The 18,333-nt window shown below is 35.6% G+C and overlaps 1 non-coding gene across 1 annotated transcript; it reads left to right on the top strand.

Moving 5' to 3' along the window:
• Window positions 1-4,124: 4,124 nt before the first annotated feature.
• Window positions 4,125-4,250, top strand: LOC129471757 (U6atac minor spliceosomal RNA). The gene has a single exon (XR_008653718.1). It is a non-coding gene; the product is annotated as a U6atac minor spliceosomal RNA (small nuclear RNA).
• Window positions 4,251-18,333: the final 14,083 nt, after the last annotated feature.

Raw genomic sequence — 18,333 nt, 5'->3', positions numbered from 1 at the left:
ATAAAATAAAATGCTAAATTGTCACTTGGGAAAAAAAGTGTTCCAATATATAATTCAGTGTAAAAATACCAAAGGTTAAGACTATAGAGTAACTTTTGAAAATTGGTCTTCTGAAACTAACCATAATTGAAGTTTTTTATGTATAAGGCCTTATGTGAAACTTGCCTGCCCTTCTTTATCTGTATTGATATCAAACTGTATGTGTTGTCAAAAGCAGGCACTTTCAAGAAAGTGGAAATAATATGATTGAACAAGTCATTATATGACTATTTTGATAAATATTTCTGTAATTCCTATAGAACAAAGAAAGAGAATAATTTTTATAATGTTTTCTCACGTTCAATTTTGAAATAAAAATCTTTTCTTGTTGACAGTCTCCTGATAAATAATGCTGCCTACCAAACTAAACTGTAGTTAATGAAAATTTTTTTTTACTTTTTTCTTTCTCTTTCTTTATTTCAATAGGCTTTTGGTAACAGGTGGTATTTGGTTACATGAATAAGTTCTTTAGTGGTGATTTCTGAGATTTCGGCGCACCCATCAACCACGCAGGATACACTGTACCCAACGTGTAGTCTTTTATTCTTCACCCCCCTCTCACTCATTCCCCCGGGTCCCCAAAGTTCATTGTATCATTCTTATGCCTTTGCATCCTCATAGCTTAGCCCCCACTTGTGAGTGAGAACATATGATGTTTCGTTTTTCATTCCTGAGTTACTTCACTTAGAATAATGGTCTCCAGTTCCATCCAGGTTGCTGCAAATGCCATTATTTTGTTACTTCTTATGGCTGAGTAGTATTCCATGGTATATATATACCACATTTTCTTTAGCCACTCGTTGATTGATGGGCATTTTGGCTGCTTCCATATTTTTGCAATTGCCAATTGTGCCACTATAAACATGCATGTGCGACTATCTTTTTTTATATAATGACTTCTTTTCCCCTGGGTAGATACCTAGGAGTGGGATTGCTGGGTCAAATGGCAGTTCTACTTTTGGGTCTTTAAGGAATCTCCATACTGTTTTTCATAGTGGTTGTACTAGTTTACATTCCCACCAACATGTAAAAGTGTTCCCGTTTTACCACATCTATGCCAACATTTTTTTTTTTTTTATTATTGGTCATTCTTGCAAAAGTAAGGTGGTATTGCATTGTGGTTTTGATTTGTATTTCCCTGATAATTAGTGATGTTGAGTGTTTTTTCATGTTCATTGGCCATTTGTATATCTTCTTTTGGGAATTGTCTATTCATGTCCTTAGCCCACTTTTTGAAGGGATTGTTTTTTTCTTGCTGATTTTTTTTAGTTCCTTGTGGATTCTGGATATTAGTCCGTTTTTGGATGTATATTTAAACACACCAGAAAATATGAAATTAACATAGCTATGTTTTCATAATTAAAAAATAAAAATGTCGTTTTGTCTAAAACAAAATTGATTTGAAAAATCATGTTCAGGCATAGAAAATTCATCAGATGTTCTAAAGGTAAAAGCCACCATAGTCCCCATTTATCCTAGAAATATTCACACCATATCCACCACAAGACAGACACTTGTTTAAAAGGTATATAGGAAAGTCGTTGCTCTCAAAAACCTACAGCTTAAAGGAATAAAGTAAATACTACTTAAATAGATTGAAGGCAATAGAGTAAAACAAAATCATAATACTAGAATTAAATATAGGTAAGTAATAACGGTTTCTGAATGGAGAAGTACCTTCTCAAGATGAAAGCAATGGAATATTAAAGAAAGAATAATTTTTGATAAAGTTTTTAACCAAAATAAAGAGCCATCAGTAGACTGATTATATGTTGGAATACAAATTAGTATAAGTTTCTGTCTGGAAACAATTTGAAAGTATGTGTTGAATTTATTCTTTTAAATTTATGTTCTAATAAATTTGAACTAATATTTCCATTTCAAGTCATCTATCCTAAGAAAATAATCAGAATTTGGAAAAATACTTTTTCAAATCTTTCCATAAGTGTTATACCAACACATATAGAACATAAAAGTATAATTGGCAACCTATCTATTGAGAAGTTTCCCATCAGAGATTTTATTCAAGTTGATATTTGAAATGTTGACTTATATTACTATTAATCTATCATAAGAGATTCTGATACAGTGATACTTTATGTAGAACAGTTCAATAAATACCATGTAAGAAAACAAAAAGAAGTAGATTGATATCACTTAAATTAAAAACCAGTGAATTTTCTATTTTGTGGAAAATAACCATATTGCTAAGTTATTATTATGAAACGTGTATGCAGCTAGCTAGAGTCAGCTAGTAGGAAAGTCTTCTCAGTACCTTATTCCCAGAGATTCTGATGTGTTTTCTTAAATATATTCTGTTAAATGTTTCCCAATTGGGATAAATGTCACTGTGGTATTTTTAATCATAGTAATATAATTAGTTTCTAAGAACTATCTGGTAATGTAAATGTATTTGGAGATTGTAATGTAGTTTCTGTTATTTTGAATAAAATTCTATTTAGAGAAAGAATTTTGGAAATATTTAGAGTCATGTCCATTTCCCCTTTTTAAATCTGACACCCTACATTCTAATTTCAATAGGTTTCATCAGAACCTCATTTAGCAGATGCTCAATCAGTGTCTACAGAATGAATGCATGAATAAACTTGTGTGGGTGTTTGTGAATCTTTAAGATTTAGTGCTCATCTGTTTCTTAAACTTGCTATTTCTCAGTTAAAGTGTCTTTCACCTGCTGAAGAGAGATTAATCTTGTAGAAATTCTCATCTGGCAATGGTTTATTTTGTTCTTTTTAGAGGAAAACCTTTCTAAAGAAATTAATTTAACAAAAGATAAAAACATATTTGTGCATTGGAAGTGTTTGCACAGGTTATTTTATGTTTTAGTAGAGTAGTAGATATAATTAATGTTCTTAAATATCCAGTTCTTTCCCACTTCTGTGTATGAGGAAGCCTATACTGCTTCATTTCTTGGAGTTAGTCATGGTCATGTAACTAATTCTAGTAAATGAGATGTGAGGGAATATGCGAGTCACCAGTGGCAAATAATAGTGCCCAACTCTCTAGCCCATTCTTCCCCTGCTGTGCAAAGGAGATAGCATATGATGTGGAGTGGCTATATGGAAAAGAATCCCGGTCAAATCATGTTGAACATGTACAGTGAGCAAGAAATAAGTTGTGTTGCTTTAAGCTACTGAAATTTTGGTGGTTTGTCACCACAGTATAACCTAGCCAATGTGCTTCAGTATACCTCTGGTCAGTATCTAATTACAAAATCTTTCTTCATGACCACACATACTTCCATTAACGTTGAAAAAAGTCAACTCGTTAAGTGCTCACGATATGCTTCCTCTGCTTAATATAAAAGCAGAACAACTCACTGATACGCATTGAAAAGACAGTGCATCAGATCAGTTTCCCATTCTCTTTCCCTTTAGAAGCCTACTAGTAACAAACACTTTGTAGAAATTCAAGGGGCTTGGAGATACAAAATCAGTTTTACTAGAAAGAATAAGTTCAGCTGCATAAAACAGAAATAAAAAATAGGATTTTCTAAACCATGATAGAAGTTTATTTTTTCTTTTATGTAAAGAAGCTAAGCTTGAAACCTAGGTCTAAACTGACAGCGCCACAGTGTCTTTAGAAATCCATGCTTCTACCTTTCTGCTATATTCCTCCATTCATGACTTTATTTTCAAGGTCTCTCAGTTGGTATAAGAACTGCTGATGCTCCAGCCATTACACTGGCATGCAGGTCTTCAGCGGGAGAAAGAGGAAAATGACAAAAGAGTATACTATCCAGCTTTTTTTAAGCATACTCCATGGTCTTTTATTCTTCTTATTTGATTAATACATATCAACTGATTAACAGATTAATCTATTCTTAATACAGACTAACTACAATCTGTACCATACTTCCTGCCAAAATTCTATCCTATGTTGTCTATAATAATTTTCTATATTAAATATTCTTTAAACTGTTTAAATATCTAATCTTATCCCTTCTTATTCTTCATATACATATTGATATTACTCTCCTAAGTATACCTTCCCTTTTTTCTTGATAAATTTAAGGAAGCTTTTTATCCCAAATTCTTTGGCACCAATTACAACTTGAAACTTTTCCTGCATTGTATGAAAGGAGAAAAGGTTACCGCACTCCTTAACAAGGATGGAAGAGGCCCTCGGGCATGACAAGACACATATGGTTAAGACATTGCCACCTGTTTTGTGGCATCTAACCATCATTTTTTTCAGACTTGAAACCAACAAATATCAAAAAAGACAATTACATAATAGTAAAGGGTTCAATTCAACAAGAAAACCTAACTATGGTAAATATATATGCACCCAACACAGAAGCACCCAGATTCCTAAAGCAAGTTCTTAGAAATCTACAAAGAGACTTAGACTCCCACACAATAATACTGGGAGACTTCAACACTCCACTAACAGTATTAAACAGATCACTGAGGCAGAAAATTAACAAAGATATTTAGGACCTAAACTCAACATTGGACCAAATGGATTTTATAGACCTCTACAGAACTCTGCACCCAAAAACAACAGAATATAAATTCTTCCCATCACTACATGGCCCATACTCTAAAATTGGACACATAATCAGACATAAAACAATCCTCAGCAAATTCAAAACAACAGAAATCATGCTAAACATACTCTTGGACCCCAGTGCAATAAAAATAGAAATCAATACTTTAAAAATTGCTTAAAACCATCCAAATACATGGAAATTAAACAACCTGCTCCTGAATGACATTTGAGTAAATAATGAAATTAAGGCAGAAATCAAGAAGTTCTTTGAAACTAACGAGAACAAAGATACAACATACCAGAATCTCTGGGACACAGCTAAGGCAATATTAAGATGGAAATTTATAGCACTAAATGCCTACATCAAAAAAGTGAGAATAATCTCAAATTAACTACCTAAGATCACAACTAAAAGAACTAGAGAAGCAAAAGCAAACTAAAAGCTAGCAGAAGACAGGAAAAAAAATCAGAGCTTAATCGAAAGAGATCAAGACACGAAAAAACACTTAAAAGATCCACAAATCTAGGAGCTTGTTTTCTGAAAAAAATAATAAGACAGGCCACTAGCTAGATTAATAAAGAAGAAAAAAGAGAAGATCCAAATAAACACAATTAGAAATGGCAAAGGGGATGTTACCGCTGACCACACAGAAATACAAACAACCATCAGAGACTACTATGAACACCTCTGTGCACACAATCTAGAAAACCTAGAAGAGATGGATAAATTCCTGGACACATATACCCTCCCGAGACAGAACCAAAAAGAAATTGATTCCCCGAATAGACAATTAACAGGCTCCAAAACTGAATCAGTAATAAATAGCCTATCAGGACTGGACCAGTTGTACAAAGTGCTGTTACAAAGAGAGTTAACATTTCTACTGAAACTATTTCAGAAAATTGAGAAGGGATATGAGGCCAGCATTATCCTAATACCAAATACCAAAATCTCCTTGAGCTAATAAAAAAAAAAAAAACTTTAGCAAAGTTTCAGGATACAAAATTAATGTGCAGAAATCACTAGTATTGTTATAAACTAATGACACCCAAGATGAAAGTCAAATCAGGAAGGCAGTCTCATTCACAATTGCTGTGATAAAATACCCAGGAATACAGCTAACCATGGAGGTGAAAGATCTCTACAAGTAGAACTACAAAACACTGCTCAAAGAAATCAGAGATGATACAAACAAATGGAAAAACATTCCATGCTCATGGATAGAAAGAACCAATATCATTAAACTGGCCATACTGATCAAAGCAATTTACAGATTCAGTGCTATTCCTGTCAAACCACCTATGACACTCTTCACAGAACTAGAAAAATAAACTATTTAAAAGTTTGTATAAAGTTAAAAAAAAAAAAAGTCTGAATAGCCCAGGCAATCCTAAGCAAAAAAAAAAAAAAACAAAGCAGGAAGCATCATGCTACTAAACTTCAAGCTACACTACAGGGCTACAGTAACAAAACAGCATGGTACTAGTACAAACACAGACACATAGACCAATGGAACAGAGTGGAGAGCCGAGAAATAAGGCTGCACACCTACAATCATCTGATCTTTGACAACGCTGACAAAAATGAGTAATGAGGAAAGGACTCCCTATTCAATAAATTGTGCTGGGATAACTGGCTAGTCATATGCAGAAAATTGAAATTGGACCCCTTCCTTATGCCACATACAAAAATCAACACAAGATGGATTGAAGACTTAAATGTAAAACCTAAAAAACTATAAAAATCCTGGAAGACGACCTAGGCAATATGATTCAGGACAGAGAAATAGGCAAATATTTTATGATGAAGACCTCAAAACAATTGCAACAAAAGCAAAAATTAACAAATGGGACCTAATTAAACTTAAGAGCTTCTGCACAACAAAAGAAACTATCTAAACAGAGTGAACAGACAATCTACAGAATGGAAGAAAATTTTTGCAAACCATGTATATTAGACCAAAAAGGTCTAATATTAAGCATCTATAAGGAACCTAAAAAAACATTAAAAGAAAGAAAGTAGCCCCATTAAAAAGCAGACAAAGGGCATGAACAGACACCTTTCAAAAGAAGACATACATGTGGCCAACAGTGATACCAAAAAAAGCTCAACATCACTGGTCATTACAGAAATGCAAATCAAAACCACCATGAGAGACCCAGTAGCACCAGTCAGAATGACTATTAATAAAAAGTGAAAAAATAACAGATGCTGGTGAGGTTGCAGAGAAAAAGGAGCACTTATACACTGGGAGTGTAAATTAGTTCAACCATTGTGAAAGACCATGTGGCAATTCCTCAAAGACCTAAAAATAGAAATACCATTTGACCCAGCAATCCCATTACTGGATATATACGCAAAGAAATATAAATTGTTCTGTTATAAAGACACATGTATCCATACGTTCATTGCACCACTATTCACAATAGCAAAAAAAAAAAAAAAAAGGAATCAAGTGCCCATCAATGGCAGACCGGATAAAATAAATGTGGTACAATAAATACACCATGGAATACTATGCAGCCATACAAAAGAATGAGATCATGTCCTTTGCAGCAACATGGGTAGAGCTGGAGACCATTATTAGGAAACTAACATAGGAACAGAAAACCAAATATCACAGGGATCATGGCAGACAGGAGGCAGGACTAGATTGCAGCTCTGACTTGCACGGACAGAGCAGCATGTGGAGGCTCGCATCATGAATTTTTGCTCCAGAACGACTGATGGAATAAATCAGGAAACCTGAGAGGCTCCACAGACCCCCCTGAAGGAAGCGGATTGCTCCTGCAGGACCCAGCAGACACCACAAATACTGTGATGCCCAAACTGTGGAAGTGGGAAAGGGAGATGGCCGGACGCTGAAGGCCTAGATTACAAGAGAAGATTTTGACCTTACCTGGAGCTGAGTCAATTTAGAGAGCCCAGCATAATACAGGGGTAGAGGAGGCAGCAGGAAAACCCCCGGAAGCTCGCTGGGTCCCCTACCAAGCCGTTTTTGCCTGACCTCACAGAGGACCTTCAGGAGGGCGGCCAGAGGCACTGGGAAAAGGCCACACGGAGAAGGAAATCTCCAGCTGAATTTTGTAACAATTAGAACTGATAGAAAAGCCTCCTGGCCAGAACTCCGCAGAGGTCATGAATCCGATATGCAGATTCCACGGGCAGGGGAAGAATCAAAGCCCTTTTCTTTCAAAGCTGAGGCGGTATCCTGGGGCAAGTTCTCAAGCCCTGCTCACCCACGGCCCAGAAACACACAATGCTGTTAGAGGAAGCAAGGTGCAGGTCAGACCAGCCTTTCTGATTGTTTTGGAGACAGGTGAGGCCTGTAACTGCCAGCTTTCCCCCCCACTTCCCTGACAACCTGCATGACTCAGCAGAGGCAGCCATAATCCTCCTAGGTACACAATTCCATTGACCCGGGAACCTCACCCCCATCCTCCACAGCAGCCCCAGCAAGACCGTCCAAGGAAAGTCTAAGTTTAAACACGCCTAGCCCTGCCCCCACCTGATGGGCCTTCCCTACGCACCCTGGTAGCTGAAGACAAGGGGCATATACTCTTGGGAGTTCTAGGGCCCCACCCACCACTGTTTCCTCCCCATACTACCACAACTGATGCTCTCTGGAAAGCACCACCCCCTGGCAGGAGGCCAACCAGCACAAAAATAGAAGATTAAATCACCTAAGCTAAGAACCCTCACAGCCTATTTCACCCCCCTACCACCTCCACTAGAACAGGTGCTGGTATCTGCGGCTGAGAGACCCAAGGATGGTTCACATCACAGGACTCTGCTGTGCAGACGACCAACCCCCAGTACCAGCCCAGAGCCAGGTAAATTTGGTGGATGGCTAGACCCATAAGAGAGACAACAATCACTGCAGCTCATCTGTCAGGAAGCCACATCCATAGGAAAAGGGAGAGAGCACTACTTCAAGGGAACATACTGTGGGATAAAAGAATCTAAACAACAGCCTTCAGGCCTAGACCTCCCCTCTGACAGAGCTACCCAAATGAGAAGGAACCAGAAAACCAACTCTGGTAATATGACAAAACAAGGTTCTAAAACACCCCCCAAAAAATCACACTAGCTCACTAGCAGTGAATCCAAACCAGAAAGAAACTCCTGATTTACCTGAAAAAGAATTCGGGAGGTTAGTTATTAAGCTAATCAGGGAAGCACGAGAGAAAGGCGAAGCCGCAAGGAAACCCAAAAAAATGATACAAGAAGTGAAGGGAGAAATATTCAAAGAAATAGACAACATTAAGAAAAAACAATAAAAACTTCAGGAAACATTGGACACACTTACAGAAATGCAAAATGCTCTGGAAAATCTCACCAATAGAACTGAACAAGTAAAAGAAAGAAATTCAGAGCTTAAAGACAAGGCCTTTGAATTAACCCAATCCAACAAAGACAAAGAAAAAAGAATAAGAAAATATGAACAAAGCCTCCAAGAAGTCTGGGATTATGTTAAACAACCAAACCTAAGATAATTGGTGTTCCTGAGGAAGAAGAGAAATCTAAAAGTTTGGAAAACATATTTGGGGGACTAATCAAGGAAAACTTCCCCAGCCTTGCTAGAGACCTAGAAATCCAAATACAAGAAGCACACAGAACACCTGGAAAACTCATCGCAAAAATATTATTGCCTAGCCACACTGTCATCAGGTTATCTAAAGTTAAGATAAAGGAAAGAATCTTAAGAGCTGTGAGACAAAAAAACCAGGTAACCTATAAAGGAAAACCTATCAGATTAACAGCAGATTTCTCAGCAGAATCCTTATAAGCTAGAAGGGATTGGGGCCCTATCTTCAGCCTCCTCAAATAAAACAATTATCAGGCAAGAAATTTGTATCCAGCTAAACTAAGCATCATACATGAAGAAAAGATACAGTCTTTTTCAGACAAATGATGACAGAATTCACCATTACCAAGCCACCACTACAAGAACTGCTAAAAGGGGCTCTAAATCTTGAAATAAATGCTGGAAACACATCAAAAAGGACCTCGTTAAAGCATAAATCACACAGGATCTATAAAACAAAAATACAAGTTAAAAAGCAAAAAAAAAAAAAAAAAGGTACACAGGCAACAAATAGCATGATGAATGGAATGGTACCTCATATCTCAATACTAACATTGAATGTAAATGGCCTAAAGGCTCCTCTTAAAAGATACAGAACTTCAGAATGGATAAGAACTCACCAACTATCTGCTACCTTCGGGAGACTCACCTAACACATAAAGACTCACATAATCTTAAAGTAAAGGGGTGGAAAAACACATTTCATGGACACCAAAAGCAAGCCAGGGTAGCTATTCTTATATCAGACAAAACAAATTTTAAAACAACAATGGTTAAAAGAGACAAAGAGGGACAGTCTATGATGGTAAAAGGCCTTGTCCAACAGGAAAATATCACAATCCTAAACATATATGCACCTAACACTGAAGCTCCCAATTTTACAAAGCAATTACTAATAGACCTAAGTAATGAGATAGCAACACAATAACGCTTCAATACTCCGCTGACAGCACTAGACAGGTCATCAAGACAGAAAGTCAACAAAGAAACAATGGATTTAAACTATACCCTGGAACAAATGGACTTAACAGCTATATACAGAGCATTCCATCCAACAACCATAAATACACATTCTATTCAACAGCACATGGAACTTTCTCCAAGATAGACTACATGATAGAGCACAAAACGATTCTCAATTTTAAGAAAACTGAAATTATATCAAGCACTCTCTCAGACTACAGTGGAATAAAACTGGAAATAAACTCCAAAAGGAACCTCCAAAACCATGCAAATACATGGAAATTAAATAACCTACTCCTTAATGATCATTGAGTTAAAAATATATCAAAGTTAAAATTAAAAAATTCTTCAAACCAAATGAAAGTAGTGAGAAAACCTATCAAAACCTCTGGGACACAGTCAAGGTGGTGCTAAAAGGAAAGTTCATAGCCCTAAATGCCTACATCAAAAAGTCTGAAAGAGCACAAATTGACAATCTAAGGTCACACCTCAAGAAAATAGAGAAACAAGAACAAAAGAAACCCATACCCAGCAAAAGAATGGAAATAACCAAGATCAGAGCAGAACTAAATGAAATTGGAGCAAAAAAAAAACAAAAGTTAAATGAAACAAGCTGGTTCTTTGGAAAGATAAGTAAAACTGATAGATCGTTAGCAAGATTAACCAAGAAAAGAAGAGAGAAAATCTAAATGAGGTCAATAAGAAATGAAACGGGAGATATTACAACTGACACCACAGAAATGCAAAAGATCATACAAGCCTACAATGAACAACTTTATGTGCATAAACTAGAAAACCAAGAATAGATGAATAAATTCTTGGAAAGATACAACCTTCCTAGCTTAAACCAGGAAGAATTAGATAACCTGAACAGACCAAAAACAAGCAGAGACTGAAATGGTAATTCAAGAATTAACAACAACAACAACAAAATGTCCAGGACCAGATGGATTCACAGATAAATTTTACCAGATATTCAAAGATAAATTGGTACCAATCCTATTGACACTATTCCACAAGATAGAGAAAGAAGGACCCCCTCCCTAAATCATTCTATGAAGCCAGTATCACCCTAATACCAAAAGCAGTAAAGGACATAACCAAAAAAGAAAATTACAGACCAATATCCTTGATGAACATAGATGCTAAAATCCTTTACAAAATACTGTCTAACAGAATCCAACAACATATCAAAAAGATAATTCATCATGAACAAGAGGGTTTTATACAGGGATGCAAAGATGATTTAACATAAGTCAATAAATATGATATACCACATTAACAGCATTAAAAACAAAAATCACATGATTATCTCCATAAATGCAGAAAAAAGTATTTGACAAAAATCTAGCATCTCTTTATGATTAAAACTCTCAGCAAAATTGCTATATAAGGGACATACGTCAATGTAATAAAAGCCATCTATGACAAACCCACAGCCAACATATACTGAAAGAAGAAAAAATTAAAGCATTCCCTCTGAGAACTGGAAGAAGACAAGAATGTTTACTCTCACTACTCCTCTTCAACACAGTACTGGAAGTCCTAGCCAGAGCAATCCGACAAGAGAAAGGAATAAAGGCCATCCAAATCAGTAAAGAGGAAGTCAAACTGTCGCTGTTTGCTGATGATATGATCATTTACCTAGAAAACCCTAAAGACTCCTCCAGAAAGCTCCTAGAACTGATAATTTAGCAAAGTTTCCAGATACAAAATTAATGTACACAAATCAATAGCTCTTCTATACACCAAGAGTGACCAAGCTGACAATCAATCAAGAACTCAACCCCTTTTACAATAGCTGCAAAAAACATAAAATACTTAGGAATGTACCTAACCAAGGAGTCTAAAAACCTCTAAAGGAAAACTACAAAACACTGTTGAAAGAAATCATAGATGACACAAACAAATGAAAACACATCCCTTGCTCATGGATGAGTAGAATCAATATTGTAAAAATGACCATACTGATAAAAGCAATCTACAAATTCAATGCAGTCTCCATCAGAATACCAACCATCATTCTTCACAGAATTAGAAAAAAAAAATCTAAAATTCATATGGAACCAACAAAGAGCCCACATAGCCAAAGGAAGACTAAGCAAAAAGTACAAATCTGGAGGCATCACATTACCTGATTTTAAACTATATTGTAAGGCTGTAGTCACCAAAACAGCATGGTACTGGTATAAAAATAGGCACATGGATCAATGAAACAGAACAGAGAACCCAAATGAACTCAAATGCTTACAGCCAACTGATCTTTGACAAAGCAAACAAAAACATAAAGTGGAGAAAGGACACCCTTTTCAAAAAATGATGCTGGGATAATTGGCTAGCCACATGTAGGAGAATGAAACTGGATCCTCATCTCTCACCTTATTTAAAACTCAATTCAAGATGGATTAAGGACTTAAATCTAAGACTTCAAACTATAAAAATTCTAGAAGATAACACTGGAAAACCCCTTCTAGACATTGGCTTAGGCAAAGATTTTATGACCAAGAACCTAAAAGCAAATGCAATAACAACAAAGATAAAATCCTGGGACTTAATTAAACTAAAGAGCTTTTGCACAGCAAAAGGAATAGTCAGCAGAGTTAACAGACAACCCACAGAGTGGGAAAAAGTCTTCACAGTCTATACATCTGACAAAGGGCTAACATCCAGAATCTACAACGAACTCAAACAAATCAGCAAGAAAAAAAACATTCCATCAAAAAATGGGCTAAGGACATGAATAAACAATTCTCAAAAGAAGATATACAAATGACCAACAAACATATGAAAAAATATTCAACATCACTAATAATCAGGGAAATGCAAATCAAACCATGATATGATATCACCTTACTCCAGCAAGAATGGCCATAATAAAAAAAATCAGTAAATAGGAGATGTTGGCATGGATGCGGTGAACAGGGCACACTTCTGCACTGCTGGTGGGAATATAAACTATTACAACCACTATGGAGTACAGGGTGGCGAGTCCTTAAAGAACTAAAAGTAGAACTACCATTTGATCCAGCAATCCCACTACCGGGTATCTACTCATAGGAAAGGGAGTCATTATACGAAAAAAATACTTGTACACGCATGTTTATAGCAGCACAATTTGCAATTGCAATAATGTCGAGCCAACCCAAATGCCCATCAATCAATGAGTGGATAAAGAAATTGTGTGAGATATATATATATATATATATGATAGAATACTACTCAGCCATAAAAAGGAATGAATTAACTGCATTTGCGGCGACTTGAATGAGATTGGAGACTATTATTCTAAGTGAAGTAACTCAAGAATGGAAAAGCAACATCCTACATTCTCACTCATAAGTGGGAGCTAAGCTATGAGGATGCAAAGGCATAAGACTGACACGATGGACTTTGGGGACTCAGGGGAAAGGGTGGGAAGGGAGTGAGGGATAAAAGACTACAAATAGGGTACAGTGTATACTGCTCAGGTGATGGGTGCACCAAAATTTCACAAATCACCACTAAAGAACTTACTCATGTAACCAAACACCACCTGTTCCCCAATAATGTATGGAAATTAAAAAACAAGCATATCTCTGAAGATAAGCTACTGCAGGACCCCGGAGAAAATTTAAGAAAAATATTCTGCATGCCTCCCAGGATATAGGACATGGCACCTGTATTTTTTAAAAAAGAAATGATATGGAAAAAAAATCATGACATGTAAGACAATAAGGTAGCTTTTGAGGGGAGTAGTTATTGGAAAGGAACATAAAAGGTGTTTCTGAAAGATTTTTAAAAAAGAAAACCAAATATCACGTTCTCACTTATAAATGGGAGCTAAATGATTGCACACATGGACACAACAAGAGTAAGAACATACAATGGGGCCTACTTGAAGGTGGAGAGTGGGAGGAGGGAGAGGAACAGAAAAAATAACTATTGAATACTAGGCTTAGTATCTCAGTGACAAAATAATCTGTACAACAAACCCACATGATGTGAGTACCTATATAACAAACTCTGAACATCTGCCCCTGAACTAAAAATAAAAGTTTTTTTAAAAAATATACTTTTTCTAACTAAGATGATACTATGTCCTCTTGCTTCTCCTCTTTCTTTCTGAGTATCCTTTCCTTAGGTTTTTAATTTACTATCTTACTATCTCACATATCCCCCTAAAGCTCAATACTTGGTCTTTAATGTAATTCTACATATTATATACATGAGTCAGTGTTTCATTATAACTGGAGAAATGAGCTTATCTTTCATATTTGTCGAACATCTACAAGTAGATGTCTATTGCTAGAGGTCGGGGGTGAATCATTAAAATTCAGATTAAACCGTTTAACATATCAGAACATAATTCTGATTCTTGTGTTAACAGCCTATATCAAAATTGGAAATGACAGGGCATCTAATGTTTAAATATATTGATTGGATTTACCTTACACTCTTTCATGTGAGAAGTAGATTATAATTTATCACAAGAATTTAGTTTCTGTTTGATATTAGCCACAAAAGCAAAATATTAACTAATGGATTATTGTATAGTTTATGTGCAAGGCAAGTTCCAGAAGGTCATGAAATTTTAACTTAAAATATAACATGCTTTTTTTGATACATGATATAATTGTACATGTTTATGGAGTACAGTGTGATAGATATATCCATACACATATATAATCTGTAATGATCAAGTCAAGGTAATTAACATATCCATAACCTCAAACCATTATCATTTCTTTGTGTTGGGAAGATTCAAAACCATCTCTTTAGCTATTTGAAACTATATAATAAATAATTGTTAACTATCATCATTCTATGGTGATATAGAACACTAGAATCCTCCTATCTAGCTTATTTTTTTATTTGTTAACCAACATCTCCTTATCCTCTCTCCTCTCCACCCTTCCCAGGCTATTATAACAACTATTCGAATCTCTACTTCCATGATCAACTTATTTACCATAAAAATATTAAGTGAAAAAAACATGGCATTTGTCTTTCTCTGCCTTGCTTATTTTACTTAACAGAAAGCCTTCAAGGTTTATCCATGTTGCCAACAGTGATATAATCCACTTTTTAATGAATTTTATTTATCCATTCATCTTTTGATGGACGCTGAGGTTGATTACATCTTTGCTGTTGTGAATACTGTTGCAATTAACATGGGAGTGCAGATATCTGTTTGACATACTGATTTCCTTTCTTTGGATACATACCCAGTAGTGGGATTGCCGGATCATATGGTAGTTCTACTTTTAGTTTCTTGAAGAAAGTTCATACTGTTTTCCATAATGGGCATACTAATTTACATTTCTACCAGCAATGTATAAGAGTTTCCCTTTCTCTCCATCCTACTTAGAATCTGTTATTTTTGTTTTTTGTGTAATAGCCATTCTAACTAGGATGAAATGATATGTCATTTTGGTTTTCATTTGCATTTTCCTGATTAGTGAGGTTGAGCATTTTTTTCATATACTTCTTGGCCATTTATAGGTATTTTTTCAGAAATTTTATTTATATCAGTGCCCATTTTGAAATCAGATTTTTTTCTTTTGAGTTGTTTAGGTTTCTTCTATATGGTAAATATTAAGCCCCTGTCAGATGAATTGTTTGCAAATATTTTCTCCCATTCTGCAGATTTCCTCTTCACTCCGGTAATTGTTACCTTTGCTGTGCAGATGTTTTTTAGTTGTGTAATCCCATTTCTCTGTTTTTGCTTCTGTTACCTGTACTTTTGAGATCTTATTTATAAAATTCATAAAGTTTTTGCCCAGGCCAATGTCCTGCAGCATTTACTTTATGTTTTCTTCTAGTCATTTCACAGTTTTGGGTCTTACATGTAAGTCTTCAACCCATTTTGAGTTAATTTTTATATATAGGGAGAGATGGGGTCTAATTTCATTCCTCTTCAAATGAATATCCCGTTTTTCCAGCAACATTTATTAAGACTGTCTCTTCCCCAGTGCATGTTCTTGGAGTATTTATCTGTCCGTTGGCTGTAAATCTGTGGATTTATTTCTGTGTTCCCTATTCTGTTCCATTGGTCTATGTATCTTTTATTATGCTAGTGCTATGTTGTTTTGGTTACTATAGCTTTTTAGAATATTTTAAAGTCAGGTAGTATGATGCCTCCAGCTTTGTTATTTTGCTCAGGATCCCATTAGCCATTTGAAGTCTTTTGTGGTTTCCATATGAATTTTAGAATACATTTTTATTTCTGTGAATCATGTTATTAGTATTTTAAGAAGGATCACATTGAATCTGCAGGTCTCTTGGGGGACATGATCATTTTAACAATCCATAAACATAAGATGTTTTTCATTTTGGGGTCTTCATCAATTTCTTTCATCAGTGTTTTATAGTTTTTATCAGAGATTTTTTTTGGTCCTTGATTAAATTCATTGCTGGATATTTTTGTAGCTATTATAAATGAAATTGCTTTCTTGTTTTTTTTAACTAGCTTGTTAGTGGTTTCTAGAAATGTTACTGATTTTTGAATGTTGATCTTGTACCCTGCAATGTTACTGATTTTTTCTCAGTTATAAGAGTTTATTGATGGAATCATATATGACCTTCATTGTTTTGAAGTATGTTTCTTTCATACCTACTTTGTTGAGTTTTTATAATAAAGAGATATTAAATTTTAGCAAATGTTTTTTCTGCTTCTGTTGAGAAGATCTTATAATTTTTCTCCTTCCTTCTATTTATGTGATATATCACATTTATTGATTTGCATGTGTTGAACCAATCTTGCATCTTTGGGATATATCCCGTTTGATCATGGTGTATACCATTTTTGAAATGCTGTTGGATTTGGCTTGTTAGTATTTTGTTGAGGATGTTTGCATCGCTGTTCATTGAGGATATTGGCCTTTAGTTTTCTTTTTATTTTATGTCCTTGTCTAGTTTTGGTATCAGGGAATGCTGGCCTTGTAGAATAAGTTCGGAAGCATTCTCAACTGTTTGATTTTTTGAAATAGTTTAAGAAATACTGGTAGTAGTTCTCCTTTAAAATTTTGGTAGAATTCAGCAATAAAGCCATTTGGTCCTGGGCTTTTCTTTTTGGAAGACTTTTTATTAATGATTCAATCTCATTACATGTTCTTGGTCTGTTCAGGTTTTCTGTTTCTTCCTGTTCAGTGTTGGTAAAATTGTATGTGTCCAGGAACTTACTCATTTTAACTAGGTTTACCAATTTGTTGATGTATGGGGAATTTAATGTTTACTTGTAAGGTTCTTATTGATAGGTTAAGACTTGTATAATTTCATTAATTGTTTTTAGTTTGTTTTGCATAGTTTTTTTTCTTATTGCTTGTCTTTGCAGTTTTGTGACTTTCTGTAGTGACAAGGTTTGATTCTTTTCTTTCTCAGTTGTATGTCTGCTCTACCAGTGAATTTTATATTCTCATGTGTTTTCATGATGGTAGTTATTGTCCTTTTGCTTCCAGATCTAAGAGTTTCTTAAGTATTTCTTGTAAGGCTGGCCTAGTGGTGACAAATTCCCTGTTTTTTCTTGTCTGGAAAAGACTATTTCTCCTTAGTTTCTGAAGGATAGCATTGCTGGGTACACTCTTCTTGGCTGTCAATATTTTTCTTTCTGCACTTTGAACATATTATCCATTGTCTCCTGGTATGTATGGTTTCTGCTGAGAAATCTGTCAGTCTAATGAGGATTCCTTCATACGTGATTTGATGCTTTTCTGTTGCTATTTCTAGAATTCTCTCTTTGTCTTTTACTTGACAATTTGACTACAATGTGCCTCAGAGAGGACATTTTGGGGTTGAATCTATTGCAGAATTTATTAGCTTCTTGGATCTGGATGTTTTTAACTCTCTCAAGACTTAGGAAATTTTCAGCTATTATGTTATTAAATAGGTTTACTATGCTTTCTTAAATTTTTTTTATTTTTAGTCTCTTCTCCTTGGAACTCTTTTTTTTTTTTTTTTTTTTTTTTTTTTTGAGGCGGAGTCCTGCTCTGCCGCCCAGGCTGGAGTGCAGTGGCCCAATCTCGGCTCACTGCAAGCTCCGCCTCCCGGGTTCACGCCATTCTCCTGCCTCAGCCTCTCCGAGTAGCTGGGACTACAGGCGCCCGCCACCACGCCCGGCTGATTTTTTTATATTTTTAGTAGAGACAGGGTTTCACCGTGGTCTCGATCTCCTGACCTCGTGATCCGCCCGCCTCGGCCTCCCAAAGTGCTGGGATTACAAGCGTGAGCCACCGCGCCCGGCCGGAACTCTTAT

The sequence above is a fragment of the Symphalangus syndactylus genome, chromosome 21, assembly GCF_028878055.3.
Source record: "Symphalangus syndactylus isolate Jambi chromosome 21, NHGRI_mSymSyn1-v2.1_pri, whole genome shotgun sequence".
Taxonomy (NCBI): domain Eukaryota; kingdom Metazoa; phylum Chordata; class Mammalia; order Primates; family Hylobatidae; genus Symphalangus; species Symphalangus syndactylus.
This window is presented reverse-complemented; position numbering and strand designations above follow the sequence as displayed.